The sequence below is a fragment of the Plectropomus leopardus genome, chromosome 5, assembly GCF_008729295.1.
Source record: "Plectropomus leopardus isolate mb chromosome 5, YSFRI_Pleo_2.0, whole genome shotgun sequence".
Lineage (NCBI taxonomy): Eukaryota > Metazoa > Chordata > Actinopteri > Perciformes > Serranidae > Plectropomus > Plectropomus leopardus.
This window is the reverse complement of record NC_056467.1, coordinates 30,924,659-30,937,784: the sequence shown is the minus strand read 5'-3', so window position 1 is coordinate 30,937,784 and position 13,126 is coordinate 30,924,659. Positions and strand designations below refer to the sequence as shown.

The 13,126-nt window shown below is 38.6% G+C and overlaps 1 protein-coding gene across 1 annotated transcript in view; it reads left to right on the top strand.

Moving 5' to 3' along the window:
• The first annotated feature begins 2,418 nt into the window (after positions 1-2,418).
• Positions 2,419-13,126, top strand: part of LOC121942851 (spectrin beta chain, non-erythrocytic 1-like) — a 64,416-nt gene continuing 53,708 nt past the window's right edge. Inside the window, exon 1 of the mRNA XM_042486140.1 lies at positions 2,419-2,777. The gene's annotated coding sequence lies outside the window, so the exon portion shown is untranslated. The remainder of the gene's footprint in view (positions 2,778-13,126) is intronic.

The following is a 13,126-nucleotide window of genomic DNA, read 5'->3' as shown; positions in this document are numbered from 1 at the left end:
TTTGTAACTAGTATATGATGTTGTCAAATAAATAGTTGAGTGAAAAGTAGCCTACAATACTTGCTTTGGAAATGTAGTGGAGTAGAAGCAGGCCTATAGAGCAGCAAAAATTAAAATACTCAAGTAAATTAAAACTACCTGAAAAATATACTCAAGACTGCAAAGAAATTCTGCTAACCAAGTCTGAAACTGGAGATATCTGTCAAATATTTGTCTAGACCTAAATGTGACTGCTCAACAATTAAGGAGGTGATATAGGGGCAGGACTATGGCAGAGGGCTTTTGACCAGTGAATGAGGAGAAAAGGTCAAATAGTTCTTTGATATTCACAAGTTTTGCTTGTAATGTGGTGAATACATGGGAGGCTGACCTGCTTTTATGCTTCTACTTTTTTAATACATCTACCCAGGGCATCTGAAAAAAACTCACTTTGAGAGTGAAGTCAAGTGCACTTAGCTCTCTCCTTGCATTTGTACACTCAAAAGGGCTGTGAGGTCCCCGTTGTTGCTGGTTAAAGTTTTTTTTAGATTTTCACCTAAAACATTTTACTTTTTTAATTTTCTGAATAAAGATAATTTATTAATTAACTAATTTCTAGTATGCTGGGTGAAAATGTTTGAGGGTGACAAATTATTTTGCACATGGCACACAATTCTTAAAACTGCATCCTCATTTTAAAAAAACAATTATCAGCTTTGAAATATATACATGATAACAGTTGAAAGATCAAGTGGCAAGCGCAATCCTGTAGGGAGCTAGAGGGACACTGATGTACCACAAATTCTATATTTTTTATTCTTCCTTTATGTTAATTGTTTTGCACCAAAACACCAAGTCAAATTCCTTGTATATGTAAATGTACTTACAAATAAAACATTTTCTGATTCCAATTCTGATTAATATTATCAGCAGGAAAAGCAGGCTTGGGTCAAAGAAGTTATTTTTTAGAAAAGTATCAGACATAAGCTAGAGTTTATTGTATAACTGCTCATGTGTTTTGGATTCTGCTTGTTTGTAAGCCCAGGTTTGTGTGATGGCTTTATTTTAGCCCGTAAGAGTCTGTTCATTATTTATGAGAGGGAAGGGCATGATGCAAAAAAAAGAGAGGCATGTCAAATGATTTGTTAAGCACCTGGGACAAACTTATTTTGGCTAAGGGGAGGGGCATAGCGGCAACAAAATCACCAAACATCAAAGGGTTAGAGTATTTAAAATATAATAACTAATTTATGGTGCAAGGAGGGTCATGCATTTTCCCCAAGCCCCTCAGGGGGCTCAAGGAAAAATATTTGTAGCTTTGGGAAGGGTCACAAAAAACAACAACTATTAAACAAAGTCACATCCCAGCCACCTTGCTCCTCTGATAAAAAAAACTGTCCCAAAAATGACTGTCTGGGTGATGTGCACTTTTGTTTTAAAGTTCGGTTGCATTGTTTTTTATTTATATATTTATTGTAGTCTGAGGACCCAGCAAGCTTGCATTTTTCAGTTAATCGTAAACAGACTTGAAAGTCTGTTGGGAAAACAGTAGCCAAGTGTTTTATTTCAAGAACCTATAATTCCCCAAAAAGACCTCTGTGTTTTTACAGTGTGATCACTGCATAAATGAGCATATTCATTTGCACCTGTGTTAACAGCCACATGTAGCCTATCCAAAGAAATTATGCCAATAGCTTATATATCATGTGATTAGTTGATCAAAGAAAGTGCTCAAAAACAGAAAAACTTAAAATATTAGTAGCTAGTTTGGCTTGACAGCATGTCTTGACAGACGTAGCCCCGCCCACTTCTTCCTCGTGGAACAGAAGCTTGAAACATGAAGCTTCAAACATCCGCTCAGCTATCAGGGCTCAGAGATATTAATGAGTTACGGTAGCTGGTTAACCAGTTAGCTAGTTAGCAGGTAACCATTAACGTTACAATACTTAAACCATTATGCCTAAGGTACGCTTAACTTATTTTTCGTATCAACAGTAACGTCAGCTATCATTAACGTCGGTTGTAGCTAACGTTAAACTTTAAGCTAACGTTAGCATCGTTGTCCCGTATCTGTTTCTAAACTAGCAGTTAGGTATGGGTCAAAGTGATAACGAACAGTTAAAATTGTTTAAATGACTAAAACAGAGAATACTTTTTCGTTAGTGTGGTTCCTTTATCGAACGATAGGCTGTGCCATTTTTTATATTTCTTTTTTTATATTTTAAAGCGCTTCTGCTGTTGAAAATGACGATGTAAAATGCAGCCCCTTGTGGCCTCTTGCTCATATTTCTCTCTCTCTCTCTCTCTCTCTCTCTCTCTCTCTCTCTCTCTCGCTCTGTCTCTCCCTCTCTCCCCCTCTCTCTGCTCGCCGCACTAATGCTGATATTTCTCTCCAGCATCGCCAGCGGAGAGGAGGAGGAGGAGGAGGAGGAAGGAGAGGTTGTGTCAGGTGGAAACGGGGACCTCTATGGATATCATCATCACCCTTCACCGGCTCGCATCTTTAGCACCGACAGCATCTCCCGGCCGGCGGTCACCGCTGCAGGCACACGGCGCCCTTTTTATGCGCCAAGGCGTTGAATTTCCACGGTAGAGGCTCCCCGGGCTGCCTCTGTAATTACCCTGACAAACTGCTTCTTCCTGAAATAAGGACTAATCGAGGGAAGACCCTGCTGGAATAAAAGCGGAGCGTCAGTTTCCTCCATTGATAAACCGCTCTCCTCATCGATTCAGCCCAACGACGTCTTGGTGTAAGAGGAGGACAAAACCAATCCGAAAAACGGACACTGAAGCTGAAGGTAAGGCCGAAAGAAGGACGACAGTGTGATTTTTTCTGTACGTGGGATGTCGTTTTATTTTGTCATTCCCTGGGTTAGAGCAAAGAGTCGAGGTGCACGGTGGGTTTTCCTTTTTTTCGCAGGGACGCCGGCCTGCATTTGGGTGCAAGGTACCGCAGTGATCCGACTGGGGGGACGCGCTGCTTCATATCTTTTTTCCACTACATGTGTTACATGATGCATGCCTGAAGAAGTGTTCATGATGCTTTGTAGAGCTGGTGGTCTAATTTGAAATGATAAATGGGTTAAGAAGCAGAACAGCGGCCTGGTGAATGGGCTGTGGTATGTTGTTGCATGTTATACCGAATCAGTTTAGTTTAAATTATAGATGGTTGGGTTCTGTGGCATTTTGGTAAACTGTGTCCCAATGCAAATAGCAACTGAACTTCCTCAAGCTATAAATCTGTATATTAATACTATATATTCCTGCAGGAAGTTAAAGTGCGTCTCTGGTTCACTATGTGACCTCAAATTACTTTGGCATTTCTGCCCCTTGTTGTATTAGTTATTCCTGAATCCTTGGGGGGATATTGCTGTTCTATGTTTTCTCTTCTGTGTTTCATTCAGATTATCTTCATGCTTCAGTAAGACAAGGCCAACAGCAGTGTAGCTTGTTTTAGCAACACAAGGAGCAGATGCACTGTCAAGTCTAAATGTGGTGTGTTTGATCACATCTGCAGTGAACAGTGACTACAACCTCAGTTGTGCATTGAGACCACCACTGGCTTTTTAATATGCTCACTTTTTGTGGTAAGTATCAAGTACTACTGTAGGGGGCTAAATCATGCAGGCAGGTGGGGGTTAGTCGGTTAGCACTGGTTTGTTGGTGCAAGGTGTGTGTGTGAGTGTGGTGAGTGTGTGTGTGTGTGTGTGTGTGTGTGTGTGTGTGTGTGTGTGTGTGTGTGTGTGTGTGTGTGTGTGGTTGGGGGGGGGCAAGAAAGAAAAGAGCAAGATGGGGAAACCTTGTGCTATTATTTAATTCAGTAACTTCAAAACAGATAATAGCAAATAGCTTGCAATTTTACTGATAAGTTTAGTGACATTTATTGAGCCACTCTGATAATCCTTCGGGGGATCAGAGCGGCCTATGGTTCATAACAGACTAGTCTTTTTTGACCTTATGATGGTGTCACACTTTGGCTTATTAGGAATTTATCACACTTTATGTTACATCTTGTCAAGTATCTTCTATAATACAAAACTCCTTGTCTTATAAAGTGTTTTAGATACCTTCATATTACTTTTGTATTAAATGTTACTCATTTTGGTGCAACATTTTAGGGTATTGTTATAGTCATTGTCATAATTTAGCTTTAATAGTGTGTGTGTGTGTGTGTGTGTGTGTGTGTGTGTGTGTGTATTAACGAGGTGAACATTGTAAAAATGATTTTTGGTAGCCTATATCTCACATGACAATATATTGCCCAGCTCTATTACAGTGTAGAGTTCTTTTTGTCACCCTTCTTGTTGTCATCCCGGTCTTGTCTGAATGATAGACAGGATCTCAGGGACACTGACGCTCTCTGTTGCTGCTCTGTTGTTTATCAGACCACAAGGTGACTGTTTTGATTAAGACTCGTGGTCTTGCCGACTCAGATTTGGGCGTCGGCTAATGCTTTTGCTCACAGATGTTGTTTCACTTTGCTGAGGTGAAGTGAGTGGAAGTGACTCAGTGCAGTGTGTAAAGTGCGTACTGTGTGACGTCATGATGAAGCATCCAGTGTGTGTAAAGGAGAGAGACAGAGAGAGCCTCCATCTCCGTAAGAACAATCTAGCTTTCAGATATTTTTGCAAAGTGAGATTACTCTGGATAAAATTTAAGATGAGTCTGCAGTTCAGGTTTGGGTCAGAAAAAATGGGTAAATTTAGGGGTAGTTTAGGGTCTTATGGGTAGCTCATGCTATTGGACTGAATACTAATGTCTGGATTTTTTTTTTGTTGTAAAGTGTCCTACTCAGTGTGTTATTCATTGGCATTTTAATGGCAGCCATGCAGGGCATTACTGTGAAGCAGCCCCAAAGCATTCAATGTGCATTTTAAAACACATGCTTTTTTTTGCTGCTCTTTCTTATGACACATCAGCAAGAAATAACACAGAAGGAACAAATACTGAGTTAAATAAATAGTAAGAACAGGAACATATTGTAGAAGCACAGCAAAACTCTAAACAACAGTGTACTCCTTAATGCTGCGTGGTTTTCACAAGCATATCAACATCACTTTATACATCTTAGTAATACCCTTAATAAGTAATATTCTGTTTCAATAAAAATAGGATTTCCCCAATATCACGTTGTTTTGCCGCTGAGGCTGCACAGGATTTACTTATTGTGACCTGTTGTTGTCAGGTATAATATCAGTCATGAGAGTAATTTAGAGGCCATGAAATTAGTCTATAGAGAAATAGATTTTGGTGACGTTTGGTTGATAAATTAAAGATTTACAGTTAATACTACACAAGGTTAAGGACAACAGGGTCTCGTGCACTGACATGGGGCAAAGACATTTTGTACTATGTTTTATCATTTAAATCTTTACATTATTTATATATATTCAACCAGCATATGCTTGGTTTATTTCCATACAAAATGTAAATTTCTTGTATCAGGGAACATGAATTTTATGACTGTCAGTATTGTTATGTTGTAATGGAGAATGATGAGGTTTCCTTAGACCCTTCAAAGCAAATTCAATTGATACCTGATTTGTTGAGCAATCAATAGGAATGACAGAAATCGAGCATGCTCCTCACAATTCGACAATTGGCAGGTGACATATCAGCTACATAGCAGAAGTGTTCATAGATGTCCCCAGACGTTTTGATCTGCATGTAATGATATTGATGAGCACTGCTGTGTGTGCTTGCATGTATGTGTGTGTGTGATGAAGGGAAATTACACTGAGGGTCTGGTCCCCATTAAGCCTTAGAGAAACAGAGACACAGATCTGCTGCCCCTGACTGATTAACACTGGCAGCTGTCTCTCTCTTTCCTCCTCTCTGTTTCTTCATCTTTCTGTTGATATGCCCTCCTGTCCGTCTCTTCTTGCTCTTTTGATTTCTTTCTTTTTCCCTTATTCTCTCTATTTCCCTTCTCTTCTCTCATCAGCCATTCTGTTTCTTATGACATCTGTCTTCTTTAACAGGGGTTCTCAAACTTAATATTCAAAGCTCAGAATTTGATCTCTATTCAAGGCCAAGGTCCAAATCGATTGGTTGGAAGTTTTTGCCCAGCACTCAGGCCACTTGGAGAGAGGCTTCAGTAGCTCTCTCTTGCTGTGTCACAGATCTCACAAAGAGCTTGTTTGTTGATTCATATGAAGATTTTAACTCTTGAAGTTTTGCTGTCCTCACCTCTGTATTATAAAGATATTGCTGTTCAAAATGCCCGTGCTTTGTGGCATAGTGGCGTTTAACATTTCCACTCTTCCCAACTCCAACTGTTTCCGTGCAAATTAATCACATGGGCTTCTTGCTGCATTGGGGCAAAATGAACATGTCTGTGAAAATTTTGTTTTCTTTTCTTTGCACTTTTGGATAGTGACATCCTCGCTGAATTAGCAACGTAATGTACACTGACAGAAGATGCAGAAGTCTCGCTTTTTCATGCCTGCAGGACAGAACGTGAACACCCCTTAGCCGTTAACTAACTTGCTAATTTTGAACGGCCTGTTAGTCGACCCTTGAACTCGGACATTGGATAACTTAAACGTCATATGCTCAGTTGCTGTCAACACTGCCATGACAGCAATGTCAAACAGGGAAATGATTACGTTTAAGGCTTAATCTCGGGCCAGGGTCTCTGTAACGTTCTCCAAGTAGACTATATTCTACAAAACTAACATTTTATTGATAAGTATAAAACTTTTTTTTTTCAAAGTAGAAAACGTACATTTCATGACATTGTATCATTGCATTCTTTATACGAGGTGTGGGCTGGGTCTGAACTTTTTGTACGTCTGTTCTACAATGTCGCCCTCTTTTTTTCTCACTCTCTGTAGCCTACAATCTTATTGGACTCCTTTAGTCTCTACGTATCACCCTGGATAGTGCCTGTCTCCCTCACTTACTCACTTACTCTCATTCTTTCAGTGTAATCTCTGGATCAAAATAGATGGACAGTCGGATGTCTGATCTACATTAGGTTATTCTTGGATAATTATAACAGCAACAGGATCTGGGTAAAAAAATAAAAACAAAGAACACCATCACTAAAGCTGTTACCATGTCTGAAAAATTAATCATGGAGTGCTGGGTACACAGGATCAGGTATTGAAATGCGGCATGAATGTGTGAGTACAAAGTGAAGGTTTTATACATTGTCAGCATACGTATGAAATAATGAACAAAGCTGATGTCACCCACTGGTTTGTGTACTCCTATTTTGAAACCACGAGAACCTGAGGTGAAACAAGACAACCTGTCACTCAAAGTGGCCCTGTACAGTTGTCATAAACTGGGATATTAACTATAGAGACCAGGCTGTAAATGGGTTTATTTCTGCTGATAATATGGGCATTTTAACATGGGGCTTTATTGGGATTGACTCGCTTCTGGAACCAGCCTCAAGTGGATATTACAAAAAACTGTATTTATTGACACTTAGCATTTGCGTCATTTTTTCATCTCTAGAGGTTGCCGCTTTGTTTTCAACCATGTGTTTCGACTAGGTGAATTTCCTGCTGAAGCTTGATTCCATTTGGAGGGTATAAATTTGTAGTTGAAACATGGACACATGTAATTTAATATATTCACCGTAAATCAGTGTTCCCAATGTTACACCTGCTGTTAAATCATCATGTAACATAAGAAAACTAACAGTTAAGAATTCTCTAACACAGTACCACAGACAAGTTTGAAAAGTCAGTCAGTCAGTCAAGTCAAGTATTGTGAGAGGGATTAACATGTTTTTTTAAAAAAAAAAACATTTTAAAATTATTATTATTATTATTTATTATTATTATTATTATTATTATTATTATTATTATTATTATTTATTATATTTTGTAATGGGATTTGTTGATAAGAACAAAAATAAAATTGCTAGCTTTATTCGTCAACTCACCTTCTTGGCTAATTGTCTGCTAAATAGCTGTTATCATTATATAAAAATTAGCAATATTGATGCCATCAACAAACAGCACTTTGTTGAAGTCTAAATGAAGTCTATACACTCACAGTTTGAGTCTCTAGTTTGTTGGTCAGTCAGTGACATCCAGTAGTAAAACCCACCATGATAGTTCTTGGGACATAGGGAAATGTGACCTCTGGCGTAGGGAGGCAGGAACTGTGGCCGAGTAACCGAAACCAAAACCATGTCACTTGAAAAGGTTGTTGCAGCTTGAAAGGGCCTGATGTGCTCCTAAGAGTGACTCTAGTTTGATGTTTGTTTATTCTTCAGAGGTTTGTGCAAGATAAGAAAATACAATGACGCACATGTAATTTCAGGACCAAGTCATATTTTACTGACTACTCAAATCTCAAACATTAATGAAACCTGAGATGAGTTTATGGCTTAAATCCATAGAAAGTGTGATTCTTAAAGTGTGCATTTATTTGAAAATGATTGAAATGACATGATTGTACCTCTGACACTAAACCTATGCAAATTCTATAAATAGTAACAAAATAAATGTTAATCCAAAAGAAGCCATCAAGAAGCCATCAGGCTTCTTTGGCTTCTTTTTTCTGCACCGTCTTGCTTCATAGACAGTTTAATAAATGAACAACAGTTAGAAGCTCAGGACCGACATTTTTTTGGCCACTAAACACACCAGTGTTGGCCACCGAACCACCTCACTGCAGCATTTGGGGGTTAAGTGCTTGTTTCAAGGGCGGCTGATGTTTGGCATCTCATGTACTGAAAATATTAAAGTATTGTCGCTCTTTGGTAGTATGGAGGCACAATGCCAAATGCTAATAGCCAAATACAAGGTGTGTAGGCCAGACAGACAGGACTGGAGGTTAGGACAGAGGGACAACTGGGAATAAAGGGAGACAACAGTAGAAAAAAGTGTGAAGGATAATAAAAGGAGAGAGCCGGAAGGCGGGAGGGTGACGCTTTCATTACACCATTGGTGTAATGGTGATTTATTGTGGTTACCAACGGAGACAACATAGCTGGGGAGAGAAGGCAATAATAACACTGAGTGCTTTAGAGGAGAAAGCATAACGACTGACAGTTTACACACACACACACACACACACACACACACACACACACACACACACACACACACACACACTGTGTTGTGCAATAGTGCTGATTGATTGAAGAGTAAATCAATTGAAAATTTATCAACAATTTATCCTATTCAGGCCTTAAATGCTGCTTTTCTCTGATTTTATATTTTAGTAAACATCTTTAAATTTTGGACTGTTGGTTGTAGAAACTCCTATGGGAAATTGTAAAGGGCTTTTCCCACCATTTTCATATGTATATGGACCAAAAAATCAATCAATTAAAAGAAAACATACAACAACTCATACAACTCAACTCATACTCATACAAACACACTCAAACCACCCAGGGGAACCAACAAAGATGGCTACTCCAAATATAGAAGATTTTTTAGGTGCTGTCCTTTAAACCACTGTGAGGTAAGGATTTGAGTGCACCAGGAGAAAAAGAGATTCCTCAGATGAACGAGATTCTGTCTTAACATTGAGAAGAGAAAACGTCTCTGATGCCCATTATTGTTTTTACTGGTAAACAGTGTGGGTGGGAAAATGACAACTTCTTTCTTCACATTGACTGCTTGTCATCTGATTGAAGTCTGCAATTAACAATTTTTCATGAATCTTCTGATTATTTTCTTGATCAATGGAATATTTCCTTTGTCTGTGTAAAAATGTCAATTACAGTTTCCCAGGGGACTTATTTAAATTGCTTGTTTTATAAGATGATCAGTCTGAAGATATTTTAGTTTTCTATCAATAATGGCAAAGAAAGCCAGCAGATCCTAAAACTGAGACCCTGTAACAGTTATGCCCAAAGGTACACTATGCAAGATTTAAACAATGTTTAGACTTATACAAAAGGAATCCCTCTCACTCATCACTTATGACCCACTAGAAATGTGTGCTGGTGTATTTTTTTGCAGAGACTCAACCCACTTTGCCTGTATTTTCCTATTTTCTTCTTATTTATGCTGTGTTTGTTCCCATTCACAGTGCACAGCTAAGGTCAGGACTTTATAAAAGGTAGTGACCAGGTGCCAGACACATAACAAACCCCAACTATGTAAATCATAGAAACAGTACAGAGAAAAAAAAGCAAATATACCGAACAAGATTGAATCTTGCGTTGGCTTTTACTTAACCTTTTGCTTGCTGTACTGTATACAAATAGTAAACAGTTTTTAGAGTGTTTAGGATTTATTTAAATAAGAAATATTGTTATTTTCATTATTATCATATTCTGTTCAGGTAAAAAGGCTGGTTTTGGAATGTTTGTGTGTTTTTCCACTGTGGTTTAACAGTGTGTATGTGGGGTGTTCTAGAGATCACACAACACACACACACACACACACACACACACACACACACACACACACACACACAGAGAGAGAGATGATTCCTGCTCTTTTTCTAGCTCCATGGAGAGATCAGAGAAGTTGCTGCTGTTAAAATGTTTGATCCTTCAATGCAGGAACAGTAGACGCCCTATCCTGGACTGACTGAAACATAACAACTCTGTAACCCTGTGGAGTCCAAAAAGACAAACCTCAGAGTCAGATACGGATCCTTTTGTAGTCTAGCAAAGCACAAAAAGAATCCAGAAACAACCTTTATACAAAGTCTGTGTTTATAGTGTTGTTTTCCCTATACTTTTCTGCCCCAGGTACAAAGTTTGACAACTCTTATTTAGCAAGATTTTTCACTGGACTTCAGTCATCTCAGATCCAGTAGTAGATTTTTCCCCATCACTTGCATTTTAGTGCAGCTTTGTTGTTTTTTGGTGTTGATCACTGATGAACTTCCCAAAGTGGCTGCAGCAGCATTACTCAGCACTTTATTTTTGACACTGTGAGGCAGGAGATAATACTGTATGTTTTTTGCAACCTCTATGGAAGTAATTTTTGCTGACTTGTGTGAAAGCAGTGTGATTATGAATGAGGAAATGAAACTAAAAGGAGCACTCGACAGATTTCTAAACAGAAAGTTAATTTTGGTGGTCATAAGAAATACTCTTTTGAAAACAGTTGTTTGTGGTCTTCTGTGGCTCTGGAGGCACCTGATTTTAAGTCTGAAAAAATATTATCGTCACGTAGCACTGGGCAATAAAACAATCATGATATCTATTGCAAAATAACTTTTCATATGAGACGTAGTCGATAGAATGTCAGTAGAACGCATTTCAGCCATGTTTTGACAGACAACACGAACAGCCAGTGATAATAAGATAGCGCCACGGCGAACCCAGAGCCCTTTATTCTAGTGCACTAGGTGAACCAAATGCAGTGAACAACTTTGACTCAAGAATACAGCTGAGTGTTTGACAACCGAGTTGTATGTGCTCCCACAGCATTTCATATTGCAGATCAAACAGCAAGTTTCAGCAAGTGTCGGAAACAGCCACATTTGGTGGAAGGTGTGCCTTCTACAGACTACTCTGTGTTAGTTTCAGGTTTAATCCGACTTTGGATGGAATTATTTAGAAACACCAGGAGGTATCGCTCTGTGTCTCCGCTCGCGCTGAGCTCTCCGTATTATTACCAGGGACAGATGTAATGTTTTGGGGGCCTGGGGCCACAGGCACATTGCCATATTTTTCACCCGTTGGCAAGCTGTTGGCAGCTATTGGAGAAGTAGGTCTACCCAAAAGTTGTTGTATTTTCCTGAATAAAATAAAAGTAGTAATAAAAATGAAAAGTAAAATAAAGTAAAATAAAATTAAAAAAAGTTAAAGTCAGAGTCTTGCAGTCAGGAGAGGTTGGCCTATTATCAGCACAATGTGCTTAAATTTACCTGAAGTTTGTTTAAGATGGAGCTTTTAATTTTCATTTAATGATGAAAAGTTTAATAAATAATGATAAATCATATGTTTATTACACTCCAACACGCCATGCTCAAATGAAACTGTCAGTGAACCATGAGGGGCAAAAATCAAACCACAAAAAAAAAAAGCAAATAGCAAAATAATTGTTCACTAATCGTACGAAATTAAATTATGTTACAAAACTATTTTTTTAAGAACCTTTTCCAAGTCTTGTTTGACTTTGCTCTTTTTCTTTTCTTTCTTTTTTTTTACCAACTTTCATGTAATTTTCTCATAATTTTTTACTAATTTCTTGCTAATTTTTGGGTAATTTCGTCTTTCATTGCTGATTGCAATGTTTTTGAAAGAAATCAAGCCAATTAGTTCAGGTTTCAAAGGATTAAAGATGCTATTTACTGATTATATGATCCAGTAGACCAGGAGTTTTACCCATACTAGAGACTTAAACTCAACTTAAACTCTGCTTGCTCTATTCCGAACCCTTTTTTAAAAATGAGTCTCTCTTAAGTTCAGTGGTGTAATACAAAAATCGCTGGAATACGCCTTTAAGTTACTTTAGCATTAGCCTCTACATTTGGTGATGGTCGTTGCTACTTATGCGAGACAGAATCTCCCAGCTAAAACAAATTTATTGTTAATATTCTGTCGTTGAAACATTTAGGCTTTACATTCATAATGTTCTGAATGCAGATAGAATCATTTGTAGCTGTGTGGTCAGTTTTGTCTTTCTTTTTATTTCCACCTCCATCTAAGATTTCCCGCAGGCTGTGTTCAGTCTCTGGAGGAAAATCACGAAGCATCTCACTGCTGCTGTTGCTTATAGACCAGAAAATGGATAGCAAGGAGAGAGAGAGAGAGAGAGAGTGTGTGTGTGTGTGTGTGTGTGTGTGTGTGTGTGTGTGATTGTCAGACATAGTGTCGACTCTCTTGCCTGGGGCTGGCTTATTCCTCAACAGCTGAGTCTGATTATTAGAGTAAAGGTGATAACACACACACACACATACACACACACACAACACATCAGAGCAGTCCTGCGAGCTCTGAGTCTGATTGATTGAAAGACACCAGGTGGCTGAGGTTGGGCGAGGATCAGGGCAAGGAGAACAGAGGACATACAAACTCACACACTCGCACATACACAGTATTTTGACTGACACAAGAATGAGGCAGTTTGATTGATGTAGACTCGTGGTGGGAGAGCTATTGTTTCTCCTCTAAAATCCAGTGATGGGTTTTGATGCATATTTCAGGTTGTTTTATTCTCTATATACTCTCATTTCTCCATAACAAGAGAGTGTGCTTATATGCACC